Here is an 11,256-nt window from a genome sequence, read left to right on the forward strand (position 1 = left end):
CCAAGCTCCTAAAGCCAGAAGAATTTAGGAAAGTTTACCCTTAGGACTTCAAACCGATTCATTCCAGTTCCAACCCCTGTTGATAATTTGAATTTTTGACCTAAATATACTGAATCACAATCAATATTTTAGCAAAGTTCTCAGGCGATTCTTTAATTTTAAAAAAAGTTCTATTGATACATAATTCACATATATACAATTCAATAGTTCAATCATATCAAGATTGTATAATCATCACCACAATCAGTTTTGGAACATTTTCTTCATTCTTGTACTCGTCGTTATTAGCTTCCCATTTCCTTCTAACCAACTGTGTGAAACTCCCAAAGAACCATTAATCCAGTTAGGGTCTGTATAGATGCACCTATTCTGGACTTCATCTATAGGAAAACATACTTTAAAAACAACAGAAACAACTAACAATAACAAAGTAAAACAGACAAGAACCTTTAGAAAAGAAAGCAGAAAGTATTAAAAACTGGAACAAATTAAAAATGGAACTTAAGAGAGATCAAAAGACAAGGTGCCAAATTTTAAACTAACTGCATCTCCAATAATCCCCTTTCCAATGCATTTTACATGAGAACAAGGCTGGTCCCATCCTTGGTCTAGGGTCAGATGGGATTCATCAGGTGACTCTTTTTGAGGCGGAAATGAAAATTTTCAGCAGGGAGGGTGAAACCAAAGCCAGGTGTCACCTTGGTTTGTGCTGGTAACTGCCAAGGTCAATGGTATAGCCTCCCACACCCCTTAACGATTCAGTCTTAGAAACCCTCTACAGACTCAATGAGAGTGGGTTAAGTTTTCGCTTGCAAGATTTTGCCAGATTGTACAAAAGGAGCATTCTCCGTGGCAATCCTTAGTCAAGCAAATTACTACGGATTTAGCAAAGTATGGAACTAGCCACCCAGCAACACAAACACAAACCATCTTACCCTCACTGCGATCTGCTGGGAATGGAGTCTGGTAGTAAACTTAGGAGAAAATGGTTTCAAGGGAAGACCTCCTGGATTTCAGAACTGTAATGATGCAAATCCCCGCTGGTCCCTTCCCCTGCCATCCATATTCTGACCATCATGGCTACTCCATCAACTATGCTCCATGTTCACAGCAGGTCAGAGTTGACTTTATCTTGAACTTCTTATTTGGAAGAAAAATCAAAAGGCAGACTGCCCTTGGATATGGCTACAGCAGTGAAAACTCACTGACCAGTGTTAGCACTCCACTCCCTGTCCCTTGTTCCTGCCTCAGTGTCCTAGGGCCCAGACCTACCCCTAATGCCGATATCTACATACAAATATAAACCGTGGTGAAAAGTCCACCTGAAATTATTACTGAGTCATGAACATAGATATTGTATTTGTCTAGGAAGGCCCTAGGATCATTTCACTGTACTAAACTATGTCCACCTATCCTCACCATCAGGTGTGATGCGGAGTACTTTCGTACAGGTAATAAGGTGGTATGCCACGATGGCAGAGGTAAGAAGGATGGGTGTAGCAGCTGCTCACTGTGGGGTGGGCAATGCTGCCACATACATACGTGTTCTACCTTTTACGTCTGAGACCAGGCATTCAGGTATGAGAGGGGCTGCCTGCATGTGGAGGTAGGCCAGGGCCCTTTACATATGTGTCATGTCATGGTCAGAGACCAATTAGGTTCATCCACTCTTGGCTTTCTGGAAAGTGAGGTTGATTTGAGAATACGCCCCACTTTCTATCTCAGTAACTTCTACACTCACTTTACTGAGAGGAAACCACTCATTCTGCTATGTGAAAACTGGGTCACAAGCTCAAAGGTCCTAAGTTGAACCTGGACAAGCCTTTACCTCTGTACATCATTTGTTCTTTCTGCAACTTTAAGTTCTTGCTGAATCCTTCCCAATTCATTTGTCAACGATGTGTTTTCTTCAGAAAGCCTCTGTAGCTCGGCTCTGCAAGCACAATTGACAATCAGAAGTAAGTTGGGAACCATGTGCCCATGGTTGGTATCAATGCGTAATACTGAATGTGAGACCTTGGGGCATTCCAAAAGCTATTCCCTGCTATTGAATCCCGGCAGGGATCTAAGAAACAAGAATGACCAGAGCTTAAAATATATGCACACATTTTCCTCTTTAGTGAGACTGTCACCTGCTATACTCCAAGGTCATCACTGGAAGGAAAAACTGAGGAAGAAACACATATTGATTTATGGAGCGGCCTGATGCACAGTGAATACCTCAGCAGAGAAAGGCAGGTGTCACTATCTACTCCATGACCAAGGCTACCCTGGGCCACATTATTTCCTGACAAACAATTCTTAAAGAATCTCTGCCAAGACAACACAAGTGATTTATGGCAGGCAAGTATTTTTACCAACAAAAAAATCCCTAATGAGCTTTGAACCCATACTTTCTGTCCTGAACACATGTCGATATTTATCCCCCCAACTACGTCTTTGTCTGGCATCTTGTTAGATTCTAATTTTCCCAATCTAAGTAATCAAGGTACTATATAACCTTGCCATGCTTATCTTATGCATTATGTTCTAGTATCAAGCACAAGTATGTCTCATCTGACTTCATTTGATCTCATGGGGCACTAAGGGAAAAATAGAGAAAAAGAAGTCATGGGAACTTTAAAAGCAGCAAAGGGTTTAGAGTAGGGCTGTCAAATAAATGGGACATGAAATTTGAAATGGTCACTCTGGCTCTAGTATGGGAAACAGACTGATTCTAGGTGTGTACACTGTGTTAGGTGGAGGTGGAATTCTACTTTTGGCTGCTTGGAGCGCAGATACACTGAAGATTGCTCATCCTATCTGCTGAACAATTAAGAGACTATGTGAAGCCAAGTATGTAACTGCCCTCACAGAAGTAATGGAGAACACACTCAGAGCAGAAGACAATGGATGACTAGGGGCTCCGAAAACGTAGACAATTGTGTGTGTCAAGAGATTCCACCAAGAGTCAAAAGAGAAGCCAAAGGCTGTGGAATTTCATATTGGACAATGACATACTGGACAAGAGACTCATCTCTAAAATTTACAGAAAATTGAGTATCTCAACAGAAAGAGATAGGCAATCTAATTTAAAAAATGGTCAAAGGATGTGAACAGATCCTTCACCAAAGAAGACATTCAGGGGGGCAAAAATATATGAAGAAATGCTCTTAATCATTAGCCATTAGAGAAATACACATCAAAATGAGATACGACCTCACCCCCAAATTAACTGGAAGGTTAAAAAAACAACAACAGATAACAACAAATGATGGTGAGGGTGTGGAAAGACTGGCACTTTCATACACTGCCGGAGGAACTGGGAAATGGTGCAGCCACTGTGGCAGGCAGTATGGTGCACCCTGAGAAACTTGGGAAGAGAAATACCATGACACATCAATCCCTCTACTTGGTATGTGTCTTCGAGAAATAAAAACTATGACACAAATAAATAGATACAGACCCATGTTCATCATAGCATTATTCACAATAGCAAAAAACAGGAACAATCTAAATGCCCTGCAGTGGAAGAATGGATGAACAAACTTGGGTGCAATAAACACACAATGAAATGCTATGCAACGTCGAAGAATAACGATGCACCTGCAAAGCCCTCACAGAGGGATGGACACGGAGGACAGTACGCCGAGTGGAATTAGTCAAAAACGAAAAGGACAGATATCGTATGAGACCACCACTATAAAAATCAACAGTAAGTTTTCTTATGGAACTAAAAACATTCTTTGATGGTTGCAGAGGATGGAAAGGAGGGGAGGGAGGTGCGGCTAGAACACAGGCAAGTGATAGCCTGGGCAGAGGGGAATGCAACACACAGGAGAAACGATGGAGGCAGGCAGGCGAGTACACCGGTAGTTTGCAAGAGTGAGAAACTACAGACGCAAACACTGTTAGATTCAAAGTCCTACAACAGTGGGGGATTGGGGAATCTACAAGTGAGTACTTGGACATACACACAGGCTGAACAGATAGGAGACTTTTACAAACATATATATATGTTTAAAAGAGAGTATTTGTATATTTACTTTTACTGCAAATATATCCATGAATGTGGTGGGGCGAACAGAGGACAAAATTATGACAACTTCTTAAATATAAGCAGATACTCTGAAGGAATAAGGTACTGGGCTTTGGGGGAGTGGTATCACAATAGTTGCAGGGGACAAAATGATCCATTAGCATATCATAGTTCACAAAGACAGTGCTCTACATTCTAATCTGGTAAGTAGCAGCGGTCTTAAAGGTCTCTGAGCAGCCGTCTAGGGTGCAAGGACTGATCTCTCCCTGTCCAGAGCAGAGCAGCGGGGTGGCAGTTAAACAGACACAGGGAAAACACTTAGTCGAAGGGACAGTGAGAACACCGGTCTCCACAATCCTGGGCCCAGAAGAACGGGGTGATACCTGGCGCCACCACCACCAGCTCTGCATAAAATCACACTAGAGAGTCCTGGAAAGAGAAGAAGAACCTGTCAATCAAAATCCTAAAAGAAACCAGGCTTACTGGTCAGACAGCGTCTGGTAGGGCCCCTAAGACCGTGCTCCTTTGGGTCTGGACTTCAACTCACTACTGTGTTAGAAAAGTCAACCGTTAAAATGAGATGGGGAGCATTCACCCAAAGACAGAAGGCTAGGAAAGGAGGAGAAAAGGACATAGAAAACAGGGAAGTCGTGGACTAAGGGAGGGCATATTAAGGGGACTGGAATGAATGAATGGCATCAAAATATGTATGAATTGCAGAGTGTTAAAGTATGACCTGCTCTGTAAACCTTAATTCACAATAAAAACTTCATTAAAAAAAGAGTTGTAGTTGAGTTTTGCACAAGACACATTGTTTCTTATGTCAATAAAAAGGTAAACATTATTATATCTTAAAATCTAAAAAATTCCATTCCATACAAACATATTGCATTGACCCAGAACTTTCATAGCAGTAGAAAAATGCAGGCAAGAGAATGAAAAATAAAGTGCAAATGAAATAACTATAGCTCTAAGCAACAATATGGAAGAATCTCACAAACAACATATGGTAAGAAAGGACGGATGGTATGCTTCTTTTATATAAAGTGCAAAAACAGGCAAAATTAAGGAGTTAGCAGTCAGGATACTGGCTATGTGTGGGGAATCCAGGAGGGTTCTATTTCTTGTTTTGGGTGCTGGTAAAACGATCTGATCAATTTCTTATATAATCATAGCAGTACACTTTTTTATTGCATATAACATTAGAATATTTTTAAAAATACACCAAAGATATGTGATCATGAATGTATCAGAGATAAAAAACATCCAGATCACTACTGTGGTTGGCAGATTAATGACCTCCTAAAGACTGTTCTGGGAAGCCATGGTGGTGCAGTTGGTATTGTATTCATCTGCATTTCACTCTAGGTTGCTAACTGGAAAGCCAGCAGCTAAAAGACCCACCCACTCACTGCTCTAAAGGAGAACGATGGGGCTTTCTGCTTCTATCAAGATTTATAGCCTCACAAACCCTAGGGATCAGTTTTACTCTGCCCTTTGGGGTGGATATGAGTCAGAATTAACTCGATGGCAGTTGGTAAAACATTATTCATGTTCTAATTCCCGATTGTGAATATTATGTTACATGGCTAAGGGGAATTACAGTTGAAGATGAAATTAAGTCTGCTGATCAGCTGACTGTGAGATAATGAGATTATTCTGGACTATTCTAGTGGGCCTATTGTACAGACTAGGGTCCTTTTAAATGAAAGAGGCAGAAGAGGCACAGCCTTAGATTCAGCCAGCCATTGGACGCTTTGAAAAGTGGAAGAGGCCACGAGTCAAGAAATGTGAGTGGCTTCTAGAAGGAGGAGAAAGTAAGTACATGGGTTCTCCTTAGAACCCCTTGGAAGGGGCACAACCCTGATGACACCTCGATTAGAGTACAATTTAGCTCTCAGTTCTAGCTAACATGCAACTAACTGTCAAGAAATTAGCTAAATTTTAACCTATTTCTGACCTGTAGCGTCTAGAACTGTAAGATATTAAATCTGTGTTGTTTTAAGACACTCAGGGACAGGGGTCCATCTATGGAAAATATTGGGAACGGCCTTCCTAGATCCCAGGCTTTTGAGATAGAGCATTTGCCAGCCAAAGTCCTCAAGCGAGAAGGCCAGTTCCACCTGTGGCCTTTCAAGCAGCCTGCCCAGCTGGTGGAATTAAGAACTCCCTCTCAGCTCAGCTTTCTCTAGAAGGCATTGGCTTCTGCGGCCAACATCCGAGTGTCCCAGTCAGTTCTTGGGGCTCTCACAGAATTCACGAAGCAGTAGATCTGCGCCAAGGACACTTTCAATAAAAACACACAGTGGGACTAAAGGAAGGTGCTTGGAGCTGGCAGGCAGAGACCTTCAGAGACCCCAAAGGAATGAAATGGGGTTCAGGGCAGTCTTTCGTGGGCCCCGTGAGACAAGCACAGATTTCCTGCCGACAGAGATAGTGAAAACCTGAGTCTAAGCCACAGCAGTCCTCTTGGTGAAGTTCTGGGGGTTTCTGTATGGAAAATTTCTCTTTTCGCATTCACACAGCACCTAGCAACACCACGGCCCGAGTACAGGCCAGACTGGGCTTGTAAGCTTGGGCACACCTGGGCTACATGGTATTCTCCTGGTGCCGAGTCTACCAGCCTGCTAGGAGGAAAGGGGGTTATGCAATCAAGTCATCAGGGACTGAGATGACTCAGTTCCACTTGTTTAAGAATGGATAGAGGGCAAACCTGTTATTCTCTCTCGAGTCTGCTTCTTTCTCCCTAGCCAGAAGCTTATCTTCCAGCTGTAGGAGCCTGGTTTTCATGTCATTCTTTTCTCTCTCCAGCACAGTTTCTACCTTCTGTTATCGGTACAGCATCTTCTAATTTCTGCTGTCCTGTCCTAGTGGTCCCTACCCCATGCTCACCTTCCAAGACACAGAGGCTCCTAGAGGGGCAGCTTGTGTCCAGCCATGTCCAGTAAGGGCTGCTCTGTGGCTTTGGACTCCTGCTGCTCAGATGATCTTTGCTTCTGACCAGCAAGGCTGCTAGCCAAAGGTACGGGTTTCTCCAGGAACATGGGCCTTGCCCCTCTAGGGGATAGCATAGATCACCCATGTCTCTAAAGGAGCAGGAGCCACCTCTATATCATTCACCAAGATGGGATGGCCCTGATAGTGAGCTATGCAGAGGGTCCTCTGGGGTGTGGGGCTGCTCTCAGGACCGGGCTCTGGACAGGATCCGCAGTGAGATGCCTCCCTTGCATACGCAGGAACTCAGCCTCTCCACGTTCTGACCCTGCTGGTCCCGTCTCCTTTCTGACTTCTGTGGACCTCAGCAGGCCTGGAGGCAGTTGCCTTTCCCTCCTTCAAGAAGGCTTTCAGCCCCTCTGCCTCCAGGGAAAGCCCTTTTAATTGCTTCCTATATGTGGTTTCTAACTTTTCAAGTGCAAACACTTTGCAAATTTTAGCTTGCTCTTTACTCATCAGCCCTCCCTGCCACCCTCCACCCTCCACCCCCCACCCAACTTGCATTGCAGCTTCTTGCACTGGGCTAGCATCTCCTTCTGCCTCTCTTCTCTATCCCTTGTCCAAGTCCAGCTGGGCTCCCATGTCTGTCACTAGCTGCAGTTGCCTCTGAAGCATCTTTTTCTTTTTACAGTCCCATTGCTGTAACAAGTGCGCTGCTTCCATCCACAGGAGTTTCTGGCTCAGTTCAGCCTTTGCCCCCTTTCTACAGAAACTTTCACACGGACCTGGCTCAGAAACACGAATGTCACATGTATCACAGGGTTAGAAAGGCCTGCCCGAGCGCACGTTCTAAGTGCACAACTCCTCGCTACTCGTGCCAGCTGCGCTCAGAGAGTGCATGCACAGGATCTAGTTGATAATGCAGCAGGCACGACTTGTCAAATGGGACTAAATTTACATTTAGACGGATTAAAATGGAATAAAATCAAAGCTCAGATTCTTGGTCACATCAGTCACTTTCAGTGACCTCATGTGGCCAGTGGCTCCTGTAATGGGCAGGCAAACACAAGATATGTCTATCACTACAGAAAGCTGTATTGGGCAGTACTGGCCTAATGTTTAGTGGAAAAAAAAAGTACCTTTAGTCGAAATTACTCTAAAAAGTATTTTAAACATCTAGGAAAGAGGCCTTTAGAAGCCCCAGGAAAATAACACTGAGGTGGAGTGAGGCCCAGCTGAGAGCAGTCAGCCTGGGAGAACAAGAGTAACTCAGCTCATCAGAGTCATGCAATATGGCTCGACTCACAATCATGACATGGGGTGGGAATGGGGGTGGGAGCAGCCTTCCAGCCAGTTAAGGAAACTCCTGGGACCAGACATGTCCCTTTGCTGCTTCTTAGAGCCTGAGAGGGCTTGGGAATAGTGGCATTGGTCTATAAGGTGTTCTGGACAGTAGCCCGCCCTTTACCAGACAGTTCACAGGTTCAGATACTATGAAGCAAAATTCTCAGGAGGAAGCTCTGGATCATCCTAGCGGGCAGTATGTGTTATTGCAACGCCCAGGTCTGAGGCCACTGTGTGGTCATCTTTTGGGGAACAGAAAGGCAGGGTACAGAAGAGGGTACAATTCAGGAGTCCAGGATTTTCTTTACCGCCCATACTCAAGCTGCCTCAATTTCCTTGCACCATGACAGAAAGGCAGACTGGCTCTGGGATCATCAACCTCCCCAGGTCACAGGACACGGGAGATGGCTTGGTCCACTGTGGTCATCGTAGTGCCACTTCTAACCCGAGCCATGTTCCCAGCTAAGAATGCTTCCCAAGGAGGCTTTGCAGGTCTGGTCAGCAGGGCTCTAGCCCGCTTGGTGTCCAAGTTGGCGAGGGCCAAGATTCTCTGTGGCAGAGTGAGGTCATGATAAATAGGCATGGGCTGGCAGCAACCAGTTATCATTCCACTAAGTGAAACCTACTTGATACGCTCAGTTTTCCAAAGAAATCTTTCATTGCTTTTCTTTGTGATGACACAGCAACTCGCTGCCATGAAACCGATTCTAACTCTTATGCTCTGCAGGATGGAGCAAACTGCTGCCGAGGCTCTCAGATGGTCCCTCTTCTTGGAGGAGCAAGTCTGTTTTTCTCTCACAAAGCAGTTGGGAGGTTGGAATCACCAATCTTGTAGTTAGCAGCCTGATGCTAACCCAAAGCCCCAGCAGGGCTCCTTTCGCTTAGGACAGCTTTGAAAAGCTACCTTCGCAGATAACTGGCCTCCCTATTGCAAAGGAGCTTTTAGCCTTTTTCTCCATTTGCCCACATGCTACCGCATGCACTGGAAAATTAGAACATGACATTAAATAAGGAAGATGCTTTGCTACTTTGTTCCTTTGCTACAGAGAAGTCTGAGGCAGAAAATATATATGAATGTGTTAAAAGTAGTCTACAAACTAAATTACTTCATAACTTAAGTTTTAATATATATATATTTCTAATTTAAGTTAAAACAACTCATACAAAGCCCTATTTTTTCCTACCTTCCTCTCTGTGGCCAGAGAAAAACTACCCACTTAGCATGCACTGCAGTTGAGTCATTTCCTGAATTAAATATCTAATGTGGGTTTTTGGGAAGAACTTCAGACTGAAGGAGGACCCAGAAGAAAACAGGGCAGCAGACCTGATTTGTGGTAGTCCGTGCTGGTGTCTCAGGCGTAGCTTCTCGTCTGGCCACTGAGCTAAGGTGGCCAACTCCTTGGGGCAATGTGGGCCCCCACTCCTTATCTCCCACAGCTGCCCCTGCAGGCTGCAAAGGGCATCCTGAGACTGTGCGTGGAGCGCCTCCAGGTCTGCTCTCTGGCTCTCTAGCATGCTGACTTCACTTTTGAACATAAGCTCCATTTCCCTTTTCTCCTTCTCAAAGTTTTTCTTCATTAGTTCAATTTCCTGCTTGTAGTTTACCTGGAAAGAGAAACATTAGCCCCTGACAATATGACATGGAAACAGCAAGGTTGTCGGGCATGCCAAGGAGCTGAGGCCTGCAGAAGTCAGGGATGAAAAGGCAGCGGTGACATCCCCAAGACTCAGTGCTCAAGATGTAGGCACAGCCTTGTCTGGACCAGTTGGATAACCTCCCGTGGGAGAAGATATTGTCTGGCCGTTGGCTGGCAAGCTCCGTTTAGGTAAGTAACTTGCACCCAGGAGCTCAGAGGTCCCGGTGGAAACAGGGTGGCTGGCTCTCTGAGTCCTGAAAGTAGAAAGAACGCGGCACATGGCAACTGTGTGCGGACATTCTCTTAGTCACCATCTAAGGAGAGGCAGGAGCTAACTTCATCTGAGAAGACCTTGTCAGCCAGGGTAATCCTGGCTGAGAAACTATGCAGCATCCCACGAGAGGCAAAGCCAAGGATAAGTTATGCTAAGAATGAGGTAGGTGGTGTGAATTCCCGCACAGCAGTTGGCAGGGCTGCACTCAGCATGCCAGCCCCCAGCGACTTTGGGCCAGGCACTGACAGTAATTTCTGCTTGTATTTCCCTCAAACTGTCTTCTTAGTGCCCGCTCACCAACCAGAGAAATCCAAGGCAGCTGCCTGGAGAAGGGTCAGCACTAAGCACGGCTCTCTGTGCACAAAAGGAAGCCCCAGGCTCCCCCTCGGGCACCCCTCACACCTACCTTCGTCTCCAGCTGGCTCTTGACGTCTTGGTAATGTTCTTTCACCTGCTCCATCATGAGTTCCATTTCGAGGCTCACTGGAGTAGGAGCTGTAACGCATGTGAAAAAGCCTGCGAAGAAGAGGAAATCTCAGCTTAGCTCAGTGAGGACATTACAGGTTTCTTACAGCTTTCCTATTCCCAAGGGACAACAAAGCACAGATTCTACATGTGCTTTTTCAAGGGAAAGGCAGTGATGGTGGAGTCCTGCCGCACTGGCGTACAACAGCACGCATCACTGGTGATCTGCTATGTTGTATCCATGTAGAATAAAGGATCTCAAACTTATTTGGTCAGCTGCCCAATTTTCAGAAAAATAGTTACCCAGCAACCCTCTGGCAATTAACTTTTATACAATAGCCCATCCCTAATCCAGGATAGGGTGTAGGTTATTTGCTTTGGCAGCTCCCACGGATTATTCCAGTGCCCCCCAGGGGGCAGCATTGCCCACGTTAGGAAACACTCATTTAGAACCATTTCACACTTTCACCAGAACAGATTGCTCAGGAGGCTCCTGCAGCCCATCACACCCTTCAAGTTCCTACAAAGTGGCAGTGATATCATGTGAAGGGACTTCAAAAAACCTCCAGAACACGGAAGAAAAA

Source organism: Tenrec ecaudatus, chromosome 3 (assembly GCF_050624435.1).
Source record: "Tenrec ecaudatus isolate mTenEca1 chromosome 3, mTenEca1.hap1, whole genome shotgun sequence".
Taxonomy (NCBI): Eukaryota; Metazoa; Chordata; class Mammalia; order Afrosoricida; family Tenrecidae; genus Tenrec; species Tenrec ecaudatus.